This window comes from Diaphorina citri, unplaced genomic scaffold, assembly GCF_000475195.1.
Source record: "Diaphorina citri unplaced genomic scaffold, Diaci psyllid genome assembly version 1.1 scaffold2652, whole genome shotgun sequence".
Lineage (NCBI taxonomy): Eukaryota > Metazoa > Arthropoda > Insecta > Hemiptera > Psyllidae > Diaphorina > Diaphorina citri.
The window spans coordinates 6,084-23,012 of NW_007380069.1; positions in this window are offsets into that span (position 1 = coordinate 6,084).

Consider the following 16,929-nt stretch of genomic DNA (forward strand, 5'->3'; position numbering starts at 1 on the left):
GTTATTATTTGCTACTATCTAACATAAACCCTTCTTCTTGGGAACAATTGATTTACTTACTTATACTTATATTCACTGTGTTGATTTGTTTCAGACTGAGTTTCTCAGTGCAGTAAGTAAGGACACTTCTACTCATCATGGGACACCTGAGTCTCATTCTTGAGTTTCTTCTCCTCACAGTCTACCTAACAAGTGGTAAGTTACCATCCAGCTCTAACCAGATGGTGTAGGTAAGTAGGATAGGATAGGTACCTCATTTAGAATTTTAGATTTTAAAAAAAGAGAAGTAGGGTATTTAAGTCAAAGGTCCCTTGGTCAGAGAGGTTGTTAAGTTTGGCCCATGTGGTCAAGTTTAAGAGGAATATTGTTGAAAAGGATTTGTAGAAATTTTTCTTCTTTTGAATCCTTATTTGTTTATTGTTTACCTATACTTCTCCTTGAAGATTCTCCTTAATCTTGGCTAATGTTTCTGCTTGTCCAGGATAGGTCTGTTGTTTATTACTTATCTGCAGATATTAATATTATTTGCTACTATCTAACATAAACCCTTCTTCTTGGGAACAATTGATTTACTTACTTATACTTATATTCACTGTGTTGATTTGTTTCAGACTGAGTTTCTCAGTGCAGTAAGTAAGGACACTTCTACTCATCATGGGACACCTGAGTCTCATTCTTGAGTTTCTTCTCCTCACAGTCTACCTAACAAGTGGTAAGTTACCATCCAGCTCTAACCAGATGATGTAGGTAAGTAGGATAGGTACCTCCTTTAGAATTTTAGGTTTTAAAAAAAGAGAAGTAGGGTATTTAAGTCAAAGGTTTTAACTTTAAAATTAGGTACCTCTATAAATCAGAATTTGTTCTTAACTTGTTTAAATTTGTCATGCTTTCATCAGTTTGCTCTTCCTACCTCCTTTAGAATTTTAGATTTTAAAAAAAGAGAAGTAGGGTATTTAAGTCAAAGGTCCCTTGGTCAGAGACGTTGTTAAGTTTGGCCCATGTGGTCAAGTTTAAGAGGAATATTGTTGAAAAGGATTTGTAGAAATTTTTCTTCTTTGAATCCTTGGTAATTATGCAGAAGTCACGTCCGTGGAAAAGAAAAGCTCCTTTGTGTATTTAACCTAACCCTATAATAACACTAATCACGGCTCTTTGTGAAAACTCCTTCTTGCGTTTAACCTAACCCTATAATAACACTGGTCACTGCTTGTTTGTGCCAGTTCCTTTGGTAGCAATATTCCATGGAATCCACGGACGTAACTTCTGCACAAGTACCGAATTCCTTCTTTGTTTACCTAGACTTCTCCTTGAAGATTCTCCTTAATCTTGGCTAATGTTTTTGCTTGTCCAGGATAGGTCTGTTGTTTATTACTTATCTGCAGATAGAAAATCCACTACTTAATGTTGGCATTTGGAAGAGACAATCTACAAACACAAAATATTTTGTAGAACAGCTCCTATAGGAGAACCCTGCCTAAAATAAAATAAAACAGAAAGTTAAAAAGGATCTTCCTTCCTCCATTTCTGTCAAGTCCACACTGGCTTCTTCCTATAATTCTCGCATTTCATTATCATATTCACGATATATCACTGCTATACCTTGTTGGTTTGGTATCACTACATTTCACAGTCGTGAAGTGTGGGTTTGTACCTTCATTCTATCATTTCTCAATCTAGCTGAAACCATGCTCAATCACGGAACACGAAGTGAGAGCATTATGTTTATCAATTGATTAGGAAGGTTATGCTCATGTTATGCTTGTGGGTAGAATCAAATAATGTGTTCAAATACCGTATGGATTGCTATTTTAGAAGCAACAAATTTTGTCCCATTTGGACCGGTTATTTGAATTATTGGCAGCAGGAAAAAACACCATATGTCCCGACCAACGAAATTTGTCACCGGAACATTACTGATTTTGTTTTGACTGAATAAGAACGAGTCAAATAACCCAATTCATGTAAAGTAGATTTACATGGAAATGGAAACATAGTAGGTATTTCCGATGTATTGTCTGCAGATGTTGTGATTTGCATATTTTGTCTAGGTATAGGACTTTGGGTACTAATGTAAGTAGGTAGATACATAGGTACTCTACGGATCAATGGATGAGTAATGACTACCTACTTAGGAACTATGTAGTATGTAGGTACAGTAAACACATTAGAAGAGTACCTACGTCCTACAAGAGTATATTTTTTTCTGTAACGCTGAAGATGCCTTCACCGGCGAAACTAGTCCATTAAATGAAAATGAAATAAAACCCAGAATATTTTACAATTAGTGAAGAAGTATATGTTTATCATTTCAACCTACCTAGTCAAGAGTATACCTACCTACCTAATAATTACATATACGAATATGTTATGGATTCCATTGTTTCCTCTTTCATTCCTCTTTATCCCTCTCCTTCTCTTCTTTATAATTCTTTCCCTCCCACTCTTCCTCCTCTTTCTTCTTCCCCTCTTTCTTCTTCCCCTCTTTCCAATCTTCCCTTTTCCTCTCTCTTCCTATAACAGTTGTGGTGATGTGATGGTGTCCTAGTTCTCAAACAGGGTTTGGTCTACTTTTGTATAGCTCCTTCTTAAAGGGATAATATATATAACTTGTTCTATTTTCGTTTAACTCAGCATCTCAATCTTATTGTTTAACCCTGCTTGCACTACGTCTGGAATTTATCGTGTAAAATTTAGATATCTATCATTTTGAGATGAGGGCTATTCAGTAGGTATAGTTACCTACCTAACTTCAGCCTTCAGCTTTAATTATTTTCTCTCCGTTTCTTTCATTATCTTTGTTATTCACATTCAGTGGCGTAGCGTGGTCTAAATTCAAGTGTAAGGCGTGTAGGGTACTAATTTCCATCATCCATGCTCTTCATGGATTGGCATTCATGATATCATACTGGTAATAGGATAACCGCAGTATGTCTTACTTTACTCTCGAGATCCTAGAATATTTTGCATACCAAATTCTTCTTCTAAATACTAAATACAAGTCTTCTAGATTTAGGGTAGCGCCAGAAATTAACCATTTGTTATCTAATCTCAGAGAGGTAAAATCTCAGAGAGGTAGAGGTAAAATGTCCTAACTGAGTGCACTCTGAAATGGACAGTAACAAAGAGTTGTCTCAGACGATTACCCATCCAGATACTTATCTCAAAGTTGGTTAACTTCAGTGATCTGTAGGGAATTGGTGTATTCAACGTGCTATTGGCGCTGGCCATCTAGGTATGTAGAGATTCTAAAGCCATCGAAATAATATTTGCTAAGCTTCTTGAAAAAACTGACGTAAGAGACAGTGAGTATTCCCAGATTCCCACGTTAACAATCATTATTCATTGAATTCAAGCCCCCTACTTTTCTACCGTATTCTCTACGCCAGGTTGTGAGTGCCAAATTTCTTTTGTTTCCAAAATAATTTACGAAGAATTTCTTTCACCCGCATTAACAAATTCTTTTTGTCTTCAAAATACTTAGATATGGAGATTTTTTCGCCCGCATTAAGCGCAAGCAAACCTGTTTGAATTGTTTAGTAAGTTTGTTACTTTGGGTTCTTATGAACCTGTAGTTCACGTTATGGTGAAATGAAGGAGGAGAATTAACCAGGGCTAATGACCTAATGAGATAAGAACTTGTTTTTCGTGTTCTCTGTTCTGTTTGTTTAATTTCTTCATCCACAATACAACTTAACCATATTATTATATTATTCAATTGAAAAGGACCTTTTAAGGTGATTAAAACAACCATAGCATAGGTATCCATAGCTTTCCCCTGGACATATAAAGTCCGTTCTGGGAATGACTGACTAGCTTCTACCGTGTCCTCTCTTCTATTCCGGGACGATAAAACACCCGCTATTACTACAGTATTTACACTGTCTACAGTCCTATCAAACCACTTCAAAAGCTCATCCCTAAAGGAGATTTAGGTAAAAAAAGAACTCTAAGGCAATCCGAACAACCATATCATTGCAAATTGATGCATACCAATTTGAAGATTGAACAGAAAAGGGGAACTCTTGGACAACCTTGAAAGTATGTTCTACCCAAGACATCTAGATAATGATTATTGATCAATGAGCAACCGAGCAGGTAGGTACCATCCTACCATTAGTTTCATTATGAGGGGCAACCCTAGCGAATATAATTACAAAACCTTAGCCTTCGGCGAGGAATACAAATTATTATGTATCAGTAACAGGTTTTAGAAAACTTCTTCATAGGTATGGACTCAAGGGACTCACAAAGTCTACAAACATTCAAAACCTCCTTGGTAAAATATTCGTACCTTTAAGGCTCACAGTGAAAGAAAAGATTAGTGGTTGTGTGGAAGAGCTCCTCCAGGAAAACTCTGCCACTTGTAAGAAAGGCAGAAAGAAGGAAAAATTCTTTCAGCCAGCAGCTAGTTACCTGCAGTGATACACCAAATATCGGTGGATCACTGAAGCAACGTTGTGCGTGGTTGCTATCAGGCGGGGTGACCACCTGGGACAAGAGCTGCACCGGACAATGGCAGGTCGAAATAAATATTTGGAATCAAAGCGAGGATAAATACATGAGTTATTTTTATTGATTCATGGAGTTGAACCCCCTGGGCTTTCGTTCTGTGTGTCCAGTGGACACTGTCCACTGTTCCAACACCTTATGAACGGTTTTACGGTTCTTTAAGGACGAGATGTGCTTGTGACTTGATAATATTTATCTATTTTTAAGCACTATTGTTCTATTAAATACCTAAATAATTGCTTTAAAAACCCTGAAGAAGATAAAAAATATCGCAATATTTTTCGCAAACCAAAACCAACATCAAAATAAATTCCACTATCGATTATCTAATAACTAAAGTAATAATTCTGTTGCTGCATATTTTCTTCAAGAAAATTACAAAAAAAGCACAAAAATTTACAATTAATCAAGCGATGTTTTAAATTAAATAAATCACAAAAAATGAAGACACAAAACGAGAATGACAGTAAAAAATCACCGACAAATCAAGTAGGTAATATTATTGAACTTGATTACTTGATACTCGGATCGCGGGGGATAGGTAACTGAAGTGACTATTATAGAAGCAAGTGGTTCTGTATAGCCTGCAGTGATACCTCCTTAACATAACGGAGCTTACTGGGGGGACTCGCTATTGCGCCAAGGCAAGGGAGTCCAGTTTTTTTGATGACTTGCGAGATGCGATGGTTTGCGAGGACGATATTGAACTGCACCGATGAATCCAATCCGGTGATAGCACGTTGAAAACACCAGTTGCCAAATGATCACTGATGGTAAGAAACGTTACGCGTGGTTGGTATTCGGATGGGTGACTATCTGGACAATCGCGTGAACAGATCACTGAAGTTCTGCAAAGTTGCGCGTCGGCAATTGCGTGTTGTTGGCTTTTCTTGGCGCTATATTTTTTTTTAGATGAGAGTTTCACCGCCGCGCGCCGTTCCTATTTTGTAACAATGAAACAACTACGGTACTACATCATCAGACTCGTGTTGTCTGTATCGTAGATACAGACAAATGTCCCCTGCTTGTGATATAAATAGGCAATTAGAGCTTGCAATATTTTGATGGCAAGCAAGAAGATACAGGTGAAGTCATACTGGCTATGAAAATTATTGTAAACATGCATTCATTACCTAAGTAACTACCTACTTTTGAACAGAATAAAGAAAAGGGAGTGAGTATACAGATAGTTTTTCCAAAATAAAAACAATCATCTGGTGACTCATGCTTCTTTCAATTCCCTCCTGTAGATATGTTTTATTTTATATTTTATGGAGGTACTTAGAAGTAAATTAATTTTCACTGTTAGGTAGATACTTTTAGCTAAGTATAGGTAGTTGTCTCATGTTAGCATGCTAGGCTACAGTATCATGTTGACTCTATGTTGCAAGAAAAACAGCCCTGAAAACTTCATATTGAGCCAAAAAGGACTTATTGATTAACCAACAGATACAGTAGGAATCCCTTAACATGAACTTGTGAACCCAGAATAAGGGCTAACATAAAGATTGTGTAAAGAAACTTCAAATATTCACTTTATTGAGCATGAATGTTTTGTTACAAACGTTGCTCTATGGTTATCACACCTTGCTGAATTATATGACTTGCTTGTCATGGACTCAACCCACTGAGATTGGTTAAAGATTGTATAAAATCAACATGTTACATGAGACTGGCAGGAGATATAGGCTTAGAAAGTCCTACAGGCTAACCACTACACCACTAAAATTGGTTTAAAAAATAAATAAGATAAAGTTGGTTAAAAAATAAAATAAAGTTCGTAAAAAAAATGTCAACATGAGACTAGCTACCTATGTATTACCTAATAGAACCTATAGCTGTAAGTACATATAATTATCTGGGTTATTCACTTTATTGAGCATGAATGTTTTGTTACAAACGTTGCTCTATGGTTATCACACCTTGCTGAATTATATGACTTTCTTAACATGGACTCAACCCACTGAGATTGGTTAAAGATTGTATAAAATCAACATGTTACATGAGACTGGCAGTAGATATTGGCTTAGAAATTCCTACAGACTAACCACTACACCACTAAAATTGGTTTAAAAAATAAATAAGATAAAGTTGGTTAAAAAATAAAATAAAGTTCGTAAAAAAAAAAATGTCAACATGAGACTAGCTACCTATGTATTACCTAATAGAACCTATAGCTGTAAGTACATATATCTGGGTGTTTTGTTATTATTTATTTGAATTGTTCTCGGGTTATTATTTGCTACTATCTAACATAAACCCTTCTTCCTGGGAACAATTGATTTACTTACTTATACTTATATTCACTGTGTTGATTTGTTTCAGACTGAGTTTCTCAGTGCAGTAAGTAAGGACACATTATCTGGGTGTTTTGTTATTATTTATTTGAATTGTTCTCAGCAAGAAGGCCCTATGTTATTATTTGCTACTATCTAACATAAACCCTTCTTCTTGGGAACAATTGATTTACTTACCTACTTATATTCACTGTGTTGATTTGTTTCAGACTGAGTTTCTCAGTGCAGTAAGTAAGGACACTTCTACTCATCATGGGACACCTGAGGTAAAACCTAGTCAGACAGTAGTGGGATCTTGTGGTATTCGGAGCATAGGTTTGGGTTGTAGTACGTACACCCTAGACTGGCAAGACCACAAACCTTGGCTTAGGCGATCACGGTGTGGCAATGATTTGATATTCAACGAGATTTTAGAGCTACGGTAGACAATACAAATGACTGTGAGCCTACAAATTTACGGTAGACGGATGACTGAGCCTACAAAACTACGGTAGACAGCACAACTGATTCGGTAATAAAAAAAATCTGGTGTGAACATCACACGACTTTCCTTATCCTATTGAATGGTGCTTATTAGGGGGTTCTGTTGTAACATTTACAATATCTTCGATTTCCGGAAGATAAGACCTCCGTCGTTTCAGTTCCCTCTATCAAACCTCTTTAAAAAATCTGGTGTGAACATCACATGACTTTCTACTTTGGTGTACACAGTGTACATTTATGTAGGTACACGGTACCTATTTCTGAACCTCACCAACTTACCACTGCTAGCATTTGTAAATATATGCACTTCCCTAGCATTTTCTAACTTTGCTGAGCCAGCCTAGTTTCCCGCCCGGGGCGGATTTTATCCTTAAGGTAGAATGTTCGTTCTCGGAACGGTTGGCTTTTTCCTATCCTGTCTTCCTTCTCTCTCTTAGAGTTCGATACAATAAGACCCTCGTCGTTACAGTTCCCTCTATCAAACCTTTTTTTTTTAATAGAAAGTTAAAAAAAAACTTTGCTGTTCGTTATATCTTCAACAACTTCCTATCTCCAGCAAGTAGTGAGTGATACATTTTGGTAATAGTAATTAATATTTACTTACTGTATGGATGATTTTTTTTTTTTTTTTTTTTTTTTTTTTTGTAAAGAGCCAACCGCAGCACCTATTTTAACCAAACGTTTTGTGTTGCATCCTTGTCACATCTGTGAACTACATACCAAATTTCAAGTCTTTAGCTTATACCGTTCCCGAGAACCGAGATATTGTTAAATTTCACCGAAAACCGCCAACCGTTGCACCCATCTTAACCAAAAGTTCGTGTCGCATCCTTGTCACATTTGAAAGATACATACCAAATTTAAAGTCTCTAGCTCTTACCGTTCTCGAGATATTTTGTTTAGAGACAGACAGACACACACACGGAGACACGGACCAATGGCTGAAACTTTGGATTTAGGCTCTAGGGACCTCAAAACGTGTTTTGGCACTAAAATCTGACCATCGAAAATTTGACCCGATTACATTACTTTCCTTCCTATAGGATAAGGAAAGTAAAAAGGAAGAAAATCCATACCTGGTATTTATTTACATACATAGTTATAGCTTATAGATAGGGCATGGGCTAATTAAGGTTTCCATGCCTGGCCCTGGTGTAATTCTTGTAGTCTTCGTATCTCTAATCTCCTCCATCATTTCCTTTCTTTGAGCAGCTTCCGCTCTTTTATCCCCCCTCTCCTTCTTCTTATCCTTCAGATCATCTTCTCTTTTCTCTCTTCCTTTGTTCTTGATTTTTATCATTTTCTTCTCTCCTTTGTCTTGGTGTTCAAGTTCATTGTGATGGGTTTTCAGCAGTAGTTTTGTTGTTGAGCTACGATAGGTCTCCAACGCTCAATAAAATCCGCCCCAGCGGGAATCGAACCCGCGGCCTAGTGCTTACAAGGCAGACGCGCTACCAACTAAGCTAACTAGGCTGGCTCCGTATGTCCGTAAGAAAGGATTGTGTATTGTAACTTGAAGTATTAAAACGATATCGGAGGAATAGAAGTTTTAAGATTGTACAAAATTCAAGCATTGAAATTTAGGACTTTTAGGAGTGATATGCATATTTCACACAGTACCTACTGAACGAACAATAGATCAGATTGATTGATATTCAATTCAATTCTGTCCTAAGTCCTAAAATGAAAATCTCATAGTCATTTCATACAATGGGCAATTATGGAACGCACGACTCAAGTCATGGATTTATAAAATTGATACTAAGGTTTTAACTTTTAACAATGGAGACTATAAAAAACCTCATTCCTCATTGTTTCCTAAATCTTTCTCCTATCCAAACTCATTGTGCACAGTGTACATTAAGAAAGAAAATGAAAGAAAATAGAAAACCTTGGAAAATGGGTAAATTGTGGGTTTGGTCAACTTAAAACAAAACCATCTATATGTTCATTATCTTTCCTGGACTACATACTACCTATATATGGGAAGGACAAAGTTTAATCAGAAAATTTCGGTCCCGGCTGGGATTCGAACCCAGTACCTCCAGGGTGAGAGTCAGTGCTAACCATTCAGCTACAGAGGGGCTGTCTTGTTTCAATCCCATAATCTATATCTTCAGAACGGCTTCAAACTTCAATTCCATTTTATCCTTAAACTGTCTAATCTGATGAGAGGCATACTACACGGGACACGGGATGGACATGCTACGGCACAGACCATACGAGTAGCAGTTGTTTCATTGCTGCGAAATAAAAATGACGGTGTAACAGTTGCTGTTTTTTTTCTTTTCTTTTTCAATCCAATTCCATTATTCCTGGATCTGATGATATTATTCTTCATTCGTATATCCCAACATTATAATTTCTTCTGGACCGGATACAAGTTCAGTACAAGAAGTCAAGGTAGGATACTGGGAGGTTTATGCGGTGTTACCGGAAGACCAGAAGTGGGGTCAATGTGCGTTTAGCCGCAGTTATATTGTTAAGAAGAATGACAATGTACCATTAAACGTCCGTACCAAGTGCCATTACCTTACCGTAAATGCGCTAAGGATACCTTAGGAATGAACTGCTCTGAGGATTTTAAAGAATGAAGTAAAGTACTTTTTTCACCTACTCTTTGCCTTCTTTATTTGTTAAATTTCTATTGTAAGGTTCGAAGTTATTGGCCTTCTTGCTTCTGGGTTTTGGAGGTCCTCGGAGTCTTGGCGGTAAACTAAGGTATCAATACCTTCTTGAACGTACTATCACTAGTGGACCTAGTGGTTCATTAAACCTTGAGACTTATCCAGTAAAAGGGGCCCTACAGAGCCGTTTAAGGGTCTTTTACTAAATATTTTGTCTTGAGGCCTTTTTCAAGAGGTTATCGTCCCGAAAGCGAAGAGAAGTCGATTTCGGGAAGATAAGACCTCCGTCGTTTCAGTTCCCTCTATCAAACCTCTTTAAAAAATCTGGTGTGAACATCACATGACTTTCCTTATCCTATAGTACAAGAAGTCAAGGTAGGATACTGAGAGGTTTATGTGGTGTTACCGGAAGACCAGAAGTGGGGTCAATGTGCGTTTGGCCGCAGTTATATTGTTAAGAAGAATGACAATGTACCATTAAACATTAAACGTCCGTACCAAGCTACCAAGTGCCATTACCTTACCGTCAATGCGCTAAGGATACCAAAGCAATGAACTGCTCTGAGGATTTTTTTTTTTAAGATGAGTGTTCCACCGCCGTTTTTATTTCGTAGCAATGGAACGACTGCTACATTAGACGCTTGCGGCCTGTGTCGTAGCATGCCCATCCCGTAGTATGCCTCTCATCAGATGGGCGAGAAGAGACACAATAAGTTTCAGGTTCTACCAAGTGACAATCTTTGATTTCCTCCCTTCAATTCTTTACAACTCATCATCATCTTGGTTTCAGGTTCTACCTAATGGCAATCTGGAGTTTCCACCATTCCGCGCTGAAGATTATCGTCAGGAGGTTCACGCTCAGGTGTATGTGTGTATGGCACGCAACTCTGTAGGATCCATCAATTCACGCGATGTCAACGTTAGAGCAGGTAGGATGAACCGGTCTAAACGTTTATTATGAAATCCTTGGGCCACAATTCCACGAGTTTAAGATCAATCCAATAGGTTAACTTATAAGGGTTAATTTATCTGAATTCCGGTTTGGTGAAAGAGCTGGAGAGCTCACTATGTGAGAATCCAGCCATTAAAGCAAATACATACTTACTTTGAATTAAGTTAAAACTTGGAAGTATAGGTTAACTTATAAGGGTTAATTTATATGAATTCCGGTTGGGTGAAAGAGCTGGAGAGCTCACTATGTGAGAATCCAGCCATTAAAGCAAATACATACTTACTTTGAATTAAGTTAAAACTTGGAAGTTTGGTTTCTTTATTAAATTCAATGAATGACTTAACCCGGGGCCAGTTAATATGCCCCGGGCATTGAAACAAATTTGGTTATTTATAGGTACTTGGGTATAATATTTCGATTTAGAACAAAAGGGTTATTAAGATTTATTTGATTATTTGATTACTAAAAGCTCAATGGTTATCTGGTTTTTATATTCCTTTTACTTACTTACATTATCGAAAAAATAGTAATAGAATGTAAAAAGATACCTAATTATCTATTTATCATACAACCTGCGCCTCGGTCGTCGAAAAAGCAGAAAGAACTAAAGAATTGTCGAAGAAATGAAGATGAAAATACATACTTAAAACGCACATAATCATATTACGGTCAAGCCAAACAAAAGTTGTATTGTATAGAACCCTATATTTATCCAATTCAATTCTTTACTCTATTACTTACTTATTGGAGTTATTAGTCTCATTACATAATAAGATAGGCAAGAATAATATGTACAAGTACATAATGATTGCTAGGAAATTAGAAATTATAATAGATACAAACAACTTGGTATCGTGCACCAATTTCTATTTGCGTGTGGAAACTGGAAAGTCATTTCTTACACCACAATTCTCATGAACTTGGACGTTTTTCTACATAACACCAATTATATCGAGCTAATCATGGCTTACAATACAATGTACGGCTTACTGACTTACAATGGGGGGTCATTGTCATTTGGTGGTTAGTAAGGAGTGTTTCATTGAATTACTGACTTACGTATAGCTGATAGAACAGCTGATGTTTTTATCTCGAATATTAATAAGTTTAATAACTTAATTAGATGGAGCTAAACATAGCTTACAATACAATGTATGGCTTACTGGCTTACAATGGAGGGTCATTGTCATTTGGTGGTTAGTACCTAAGGAGTGTTTCATTGAATTACTGACTTACGTATAGCTGATAGAACAGCTGATGTTTTTATCTCGAATATTAATAAGTTTAATAACTCAGAATAATATCAATAACTCAGAACGATTTAAGAAAATAAAAATAAAAGGCGTGAGACGTATAGGTTCCATTTGAAATGAAATAAAAAGTTAATCAACATCTTGGAACTTGGAATGCAACAAAAATGGGTATGAAGGATTACTGTCATGGATTGGAGACCTAAATTTATTTACTGATATCTAACAATTTACTTACCTACTTACAATACTTTTAGTTCTCTTAGTTCTGTACCGTAATGTGCATATTTCGCATATAGTTCTGATGGTCAGAGTCATCCATCCAGATGCTCTGATGACCGTCAAATTAAAATGTAATGTTACTTTATGTTCTTACATTTTTGAGTCACATGCTTGTAAATACATAGTTAATATTGTTTTCTTACAAAGTTCCGTTATGTTCTGCACATATGTATATTTATATATAGTTTACATATGTACAATTACACCGAAACATAACATCCAGTATATATTTACATTCACACGTTGTCAGATGTTGTCTACATCCTCCAAGTCTATACAGGGTGATCTTTTAAACAGGTTCTCCTTCTTGAATTTCTGTGAGAAATAGTGATGCGTCGAAATGGCCATTTCTCGTCTCGTCATCAATCACTATAGTGAGAAAGAGTTTTTAGGATTCTAAAGCCTAGTACCCACCAGCAACGTAAATAATAGAACATGTTTGTATCAAAACTCAAAGAATTTTGAGGATCTATGTATTTTAAATTCTTGTCTTGTGCGAAATTGAATTTTTTTGCGAATTTCCCATGTCTCCCTCTCCCAATCATGTTTTAACATGTCGGAAGTTCGTTCGCGCTGGTCTCTTCTCTGTTCAGATATTTCAATTACCTACCTAATCTTCTTCTTTTTCTTCGCCTTTTCCCGTGTTCATACAGGGTCGGCGTTTTTCGTCAGCCTCTCAATCAGCCCTAGGGCGATTGCTTTGGGCTGACATTTGGTTTTGGCTACAAAAATTACAAGTAAATGCCCTTCGCACTCAACATTTGCTATTTCTTTAAGAAATTTCAGGCTGACATCCTAGTCCCCCAGCCAGTCCCTATTCAATGGCATCTAAAATATCTAAATATTTGGATCCTAATGTTTTTTGAGGGGATGATTTAAATCGAACCAAATTGGGTGGCCAAACTTTGTCCACGGAATCACCAAAGCATGGGATCACAAGATAGAAGGAAGTACTCCCAGTCCATCCAGCCAATCTTAGACCTAACACAGGAAACCCATTATCACACCATCATCATACTTATCATTATCTTAGTAGATAATAGATACATATAATTATGTTATTTAAAACATACATCCAGATGCTCTGATGACCGTCAAATTAAAATGTAATGTTACTTTATGTTCTTACATTTTTGAGTCACATGCTTGTAAATAATTATATTGTTTTCTTACAAAGTTCCGTTATGTACTGCACATATGTATATTTATATATAGTTTACATATGTACAATTACACCGAAACATAACATCCAGTATATATTTACATTCACACGTTGTTCTGCACATATGTATATTTATATATAGTTTACATATGTATAATTACACCGAAACATAACATCCAGTATATATTTACATTCACACGTTGTCAGATGTTGTCTACATCCTCCAAGTCTATACAGGGTGATCTTTTAAACAGGTTCTCCTTCTTGAATTTCTGTGAGAAATAGTGATGCGTCGAAATGGCCATTTCTCGTCTCGTCATCAATCACTATAGTGAGAAAGAGTTTTTAGGATTCTAAAGCCTAGTACCACCAGCAACGTAAATTATAGAACATGTTTGTAATATCAGGAGTATTAAAGTCCGGTTCTTTTGGTTCATCCTGTATGTTTAACATCCACATGGGTGATATTGTTACATCCCCCGGATGGCGATGTAGACTGAACTGACAAAACTCAAAGAATTTTGAGGATCTATGTATTTTAAATTCATGTCTTTTGCAAATTTTCCCATGTCTCCAAATCATGTTTTAACATGTCTTTCGTTCGTTAGTTCGTTCGCGCTGGTCTCTTCTCTGTTCAGATATTTCAATTACCTACCTAATCTTCTTCCCTTTCTTCGCCTTTTCCCGTGTACAGACGGGGTCGGCGTTTTTCGTCAGCCTCTCAATCAGCCCTAGGGCGATTGCTTTGGGCTGACATTTGGTTTCGGCTACAAAAATTACAAGTAAATGCCCTTCGCACTCAACCTTTGCTATTTCTTTAGGAAATTTCAGGCTGGTATCCTAGTCCCCCAGCCAGTCCCTGTTCAATGGCATCTAAAATGTCTAAATATTTGGTTCCTAATGTTTTTTGAGGGGGTGATTTAAATCGAACCAAATCGGGTGGCCAAACTTTGTCCACGGAATCACTGAAGCATGGGATCACAAGATAGAAGGAAGTACTCCCAGTCTATCCAGCCAATCTTAGACCTAACTCACAGGAAACCCATTATCACACCATCATCATACTTATCATTATCTTAGTAGATAATAGATACATATAATTATGTTATTTAAAACATACATAATCATAATAGTTATATTAACTTACTACAATACATAGTTATATCAGACTTATACTGTATAGTTAGTAGTATTAACTTAGTACCCTCTCATAATTTTCCACTAATGATGTCTCCCGACACCTGACACCTCACTTCACAGTTCTTATAAGTACATCTTAATTCACAGGTAGCTAATTATAAGTAAGGTATTGAATAGAATAGAACAGTAGGTTAACTTATAAGGGTTAATTTATCTGAATTCCGGTTGGGTGAAAGAGCTGGAGAGCTCACTATGTGGGAATCCAGCCATTAAAGCAAATACATACTTACTTTGAATTAAGTTTAAACTTGGAAGTTTGGTTTCAGGCAGTAGTGTTTATTAAATTCAATAAATTACTTTTTCACCCCGAAAGGCCCGGGGCCAGTTAATATGGCCCGGTCATTTATACTGGGGTATAATATTTCGATTTAGAACACAAGGATTATTAAAATTTATTTGATTACTAAAAGCTCAATGGTTATCTGGTCGTATATTTCTTTTACTTACCTACTTACATTATTGAAAAAATAGTAATAGAAAAGTAAAAAGATACCTAATTATTTATTTGTCATACAACCTGCGCTCTGCGCTTCGGTCGTCGAAAAAGCAGAAAGAACTAAAGATTCGTCGAACAAATGAAGATGAAAATACATACTTAAAACGCACGTAATCATATTACGTCCAAGCCAAACAAAAGTTGTATTGTATAGAACCCTATATTTATCCAATTCAATTCTTTATTCTATTACTTACTTATTGGAGTTATTAGTCTCATTACATAATAAGACAGGCAAGAATAATATGTACATAATGATTGCTAGGAAATTAGAAATTATAATAGATACAAACAACTTATCGTGCACCAATTTCTATTTGCGTGTGGAAAGTCATTTCTTACACCACAATTCTCATGAACTTGGACGTTTTTCTACATAACACCAATTATATCGAGCTAATCATGGCTTACAATACAATGTACGGCTTACTGGCTTACAATGGGGGGTCATTGTCATTTGGTCGTTTGTAAGGAGTGTTTCATTGAATTACTGACTTACGTATAGCTGAACAGCTGATGTTTTTCTTTATCTCGAATATTAATAAGTTTAATAACTCAGAATAATATCAATAACTCAGAACGATTTAAGAAAATAAAAATAAAAGGCGTGAGACGTATAGGTTCCATTTGAAATGAAATAAAAAGTTAATCAACATCTTGGAACTTGGAATGCAACAAAAATGGGTATGAAGGATTACTGTCATGGATTGGAGACCTAAATTTATTTACTGATATCTAACAATTTACTTACCTACTTACAATGCGACAAAAATGGGTATGAAGGATTACTGTCATGGATTGGAGACCTAAATTTATTTACTGATATCTAACAATTTACTTACCTACTTACAATACTTTTAGTTCTGTACCGTAATGTGCATATTTCGCATATAGTTCTGATGGTCAGAGTCATCCATACAGATGCTCTGGTGACCGTCATAATAAAATGTAATGTTACTTTATGTTCTTACATTTTTGAGTCACATGCGTTATATTGTTTTCTTACAAAGTTCCGTTATGTTCTGCACATATGTATATTTATATATAGTTTACATATGTACAATTACACCGAAACATAACATCCAGTATATATTTACATTCACACGTTGTAATTGATAATGCGATATCCTAAGTTCCTACCTACCATCCTATATACCTACTTATAGGTGTGAGTTTGTTTAGAGACTCCAGGAACAGGGAACTTATGAAATAGGTACAAGAAATACAAGAATCTACAAATTTTCAAGTTGACATTTTCACATGATACCCACATACGAGTACACTAGGTACATATTAACTAGATATGATATTCTACAGTCCACGTCAACTGGGAAGTCCGATGGACGTGAGTTTGTTTAGAGACTCCAGGAACAGGGAACTTATGAAATAGGTACAAGAAATACAAGAATCTACAATTTTCAAGTTGACATTCTCACATGATACCCACATACGAGTACACTAGGTACATACTAACTAGATTTGATATTCTACATAACAAGGATGCATAATGTGTACCTACACAAACATAATATTTTGTATTACCAACCTGCACAGACCTACGCATAATACAATAATACATACAGTCATACGTGTTATTATATTACTAACATGTATATTTGTATATGTATACAGGTGTACAGGACTAGGTCCTTAGTCTCAGGTTCAGAACCA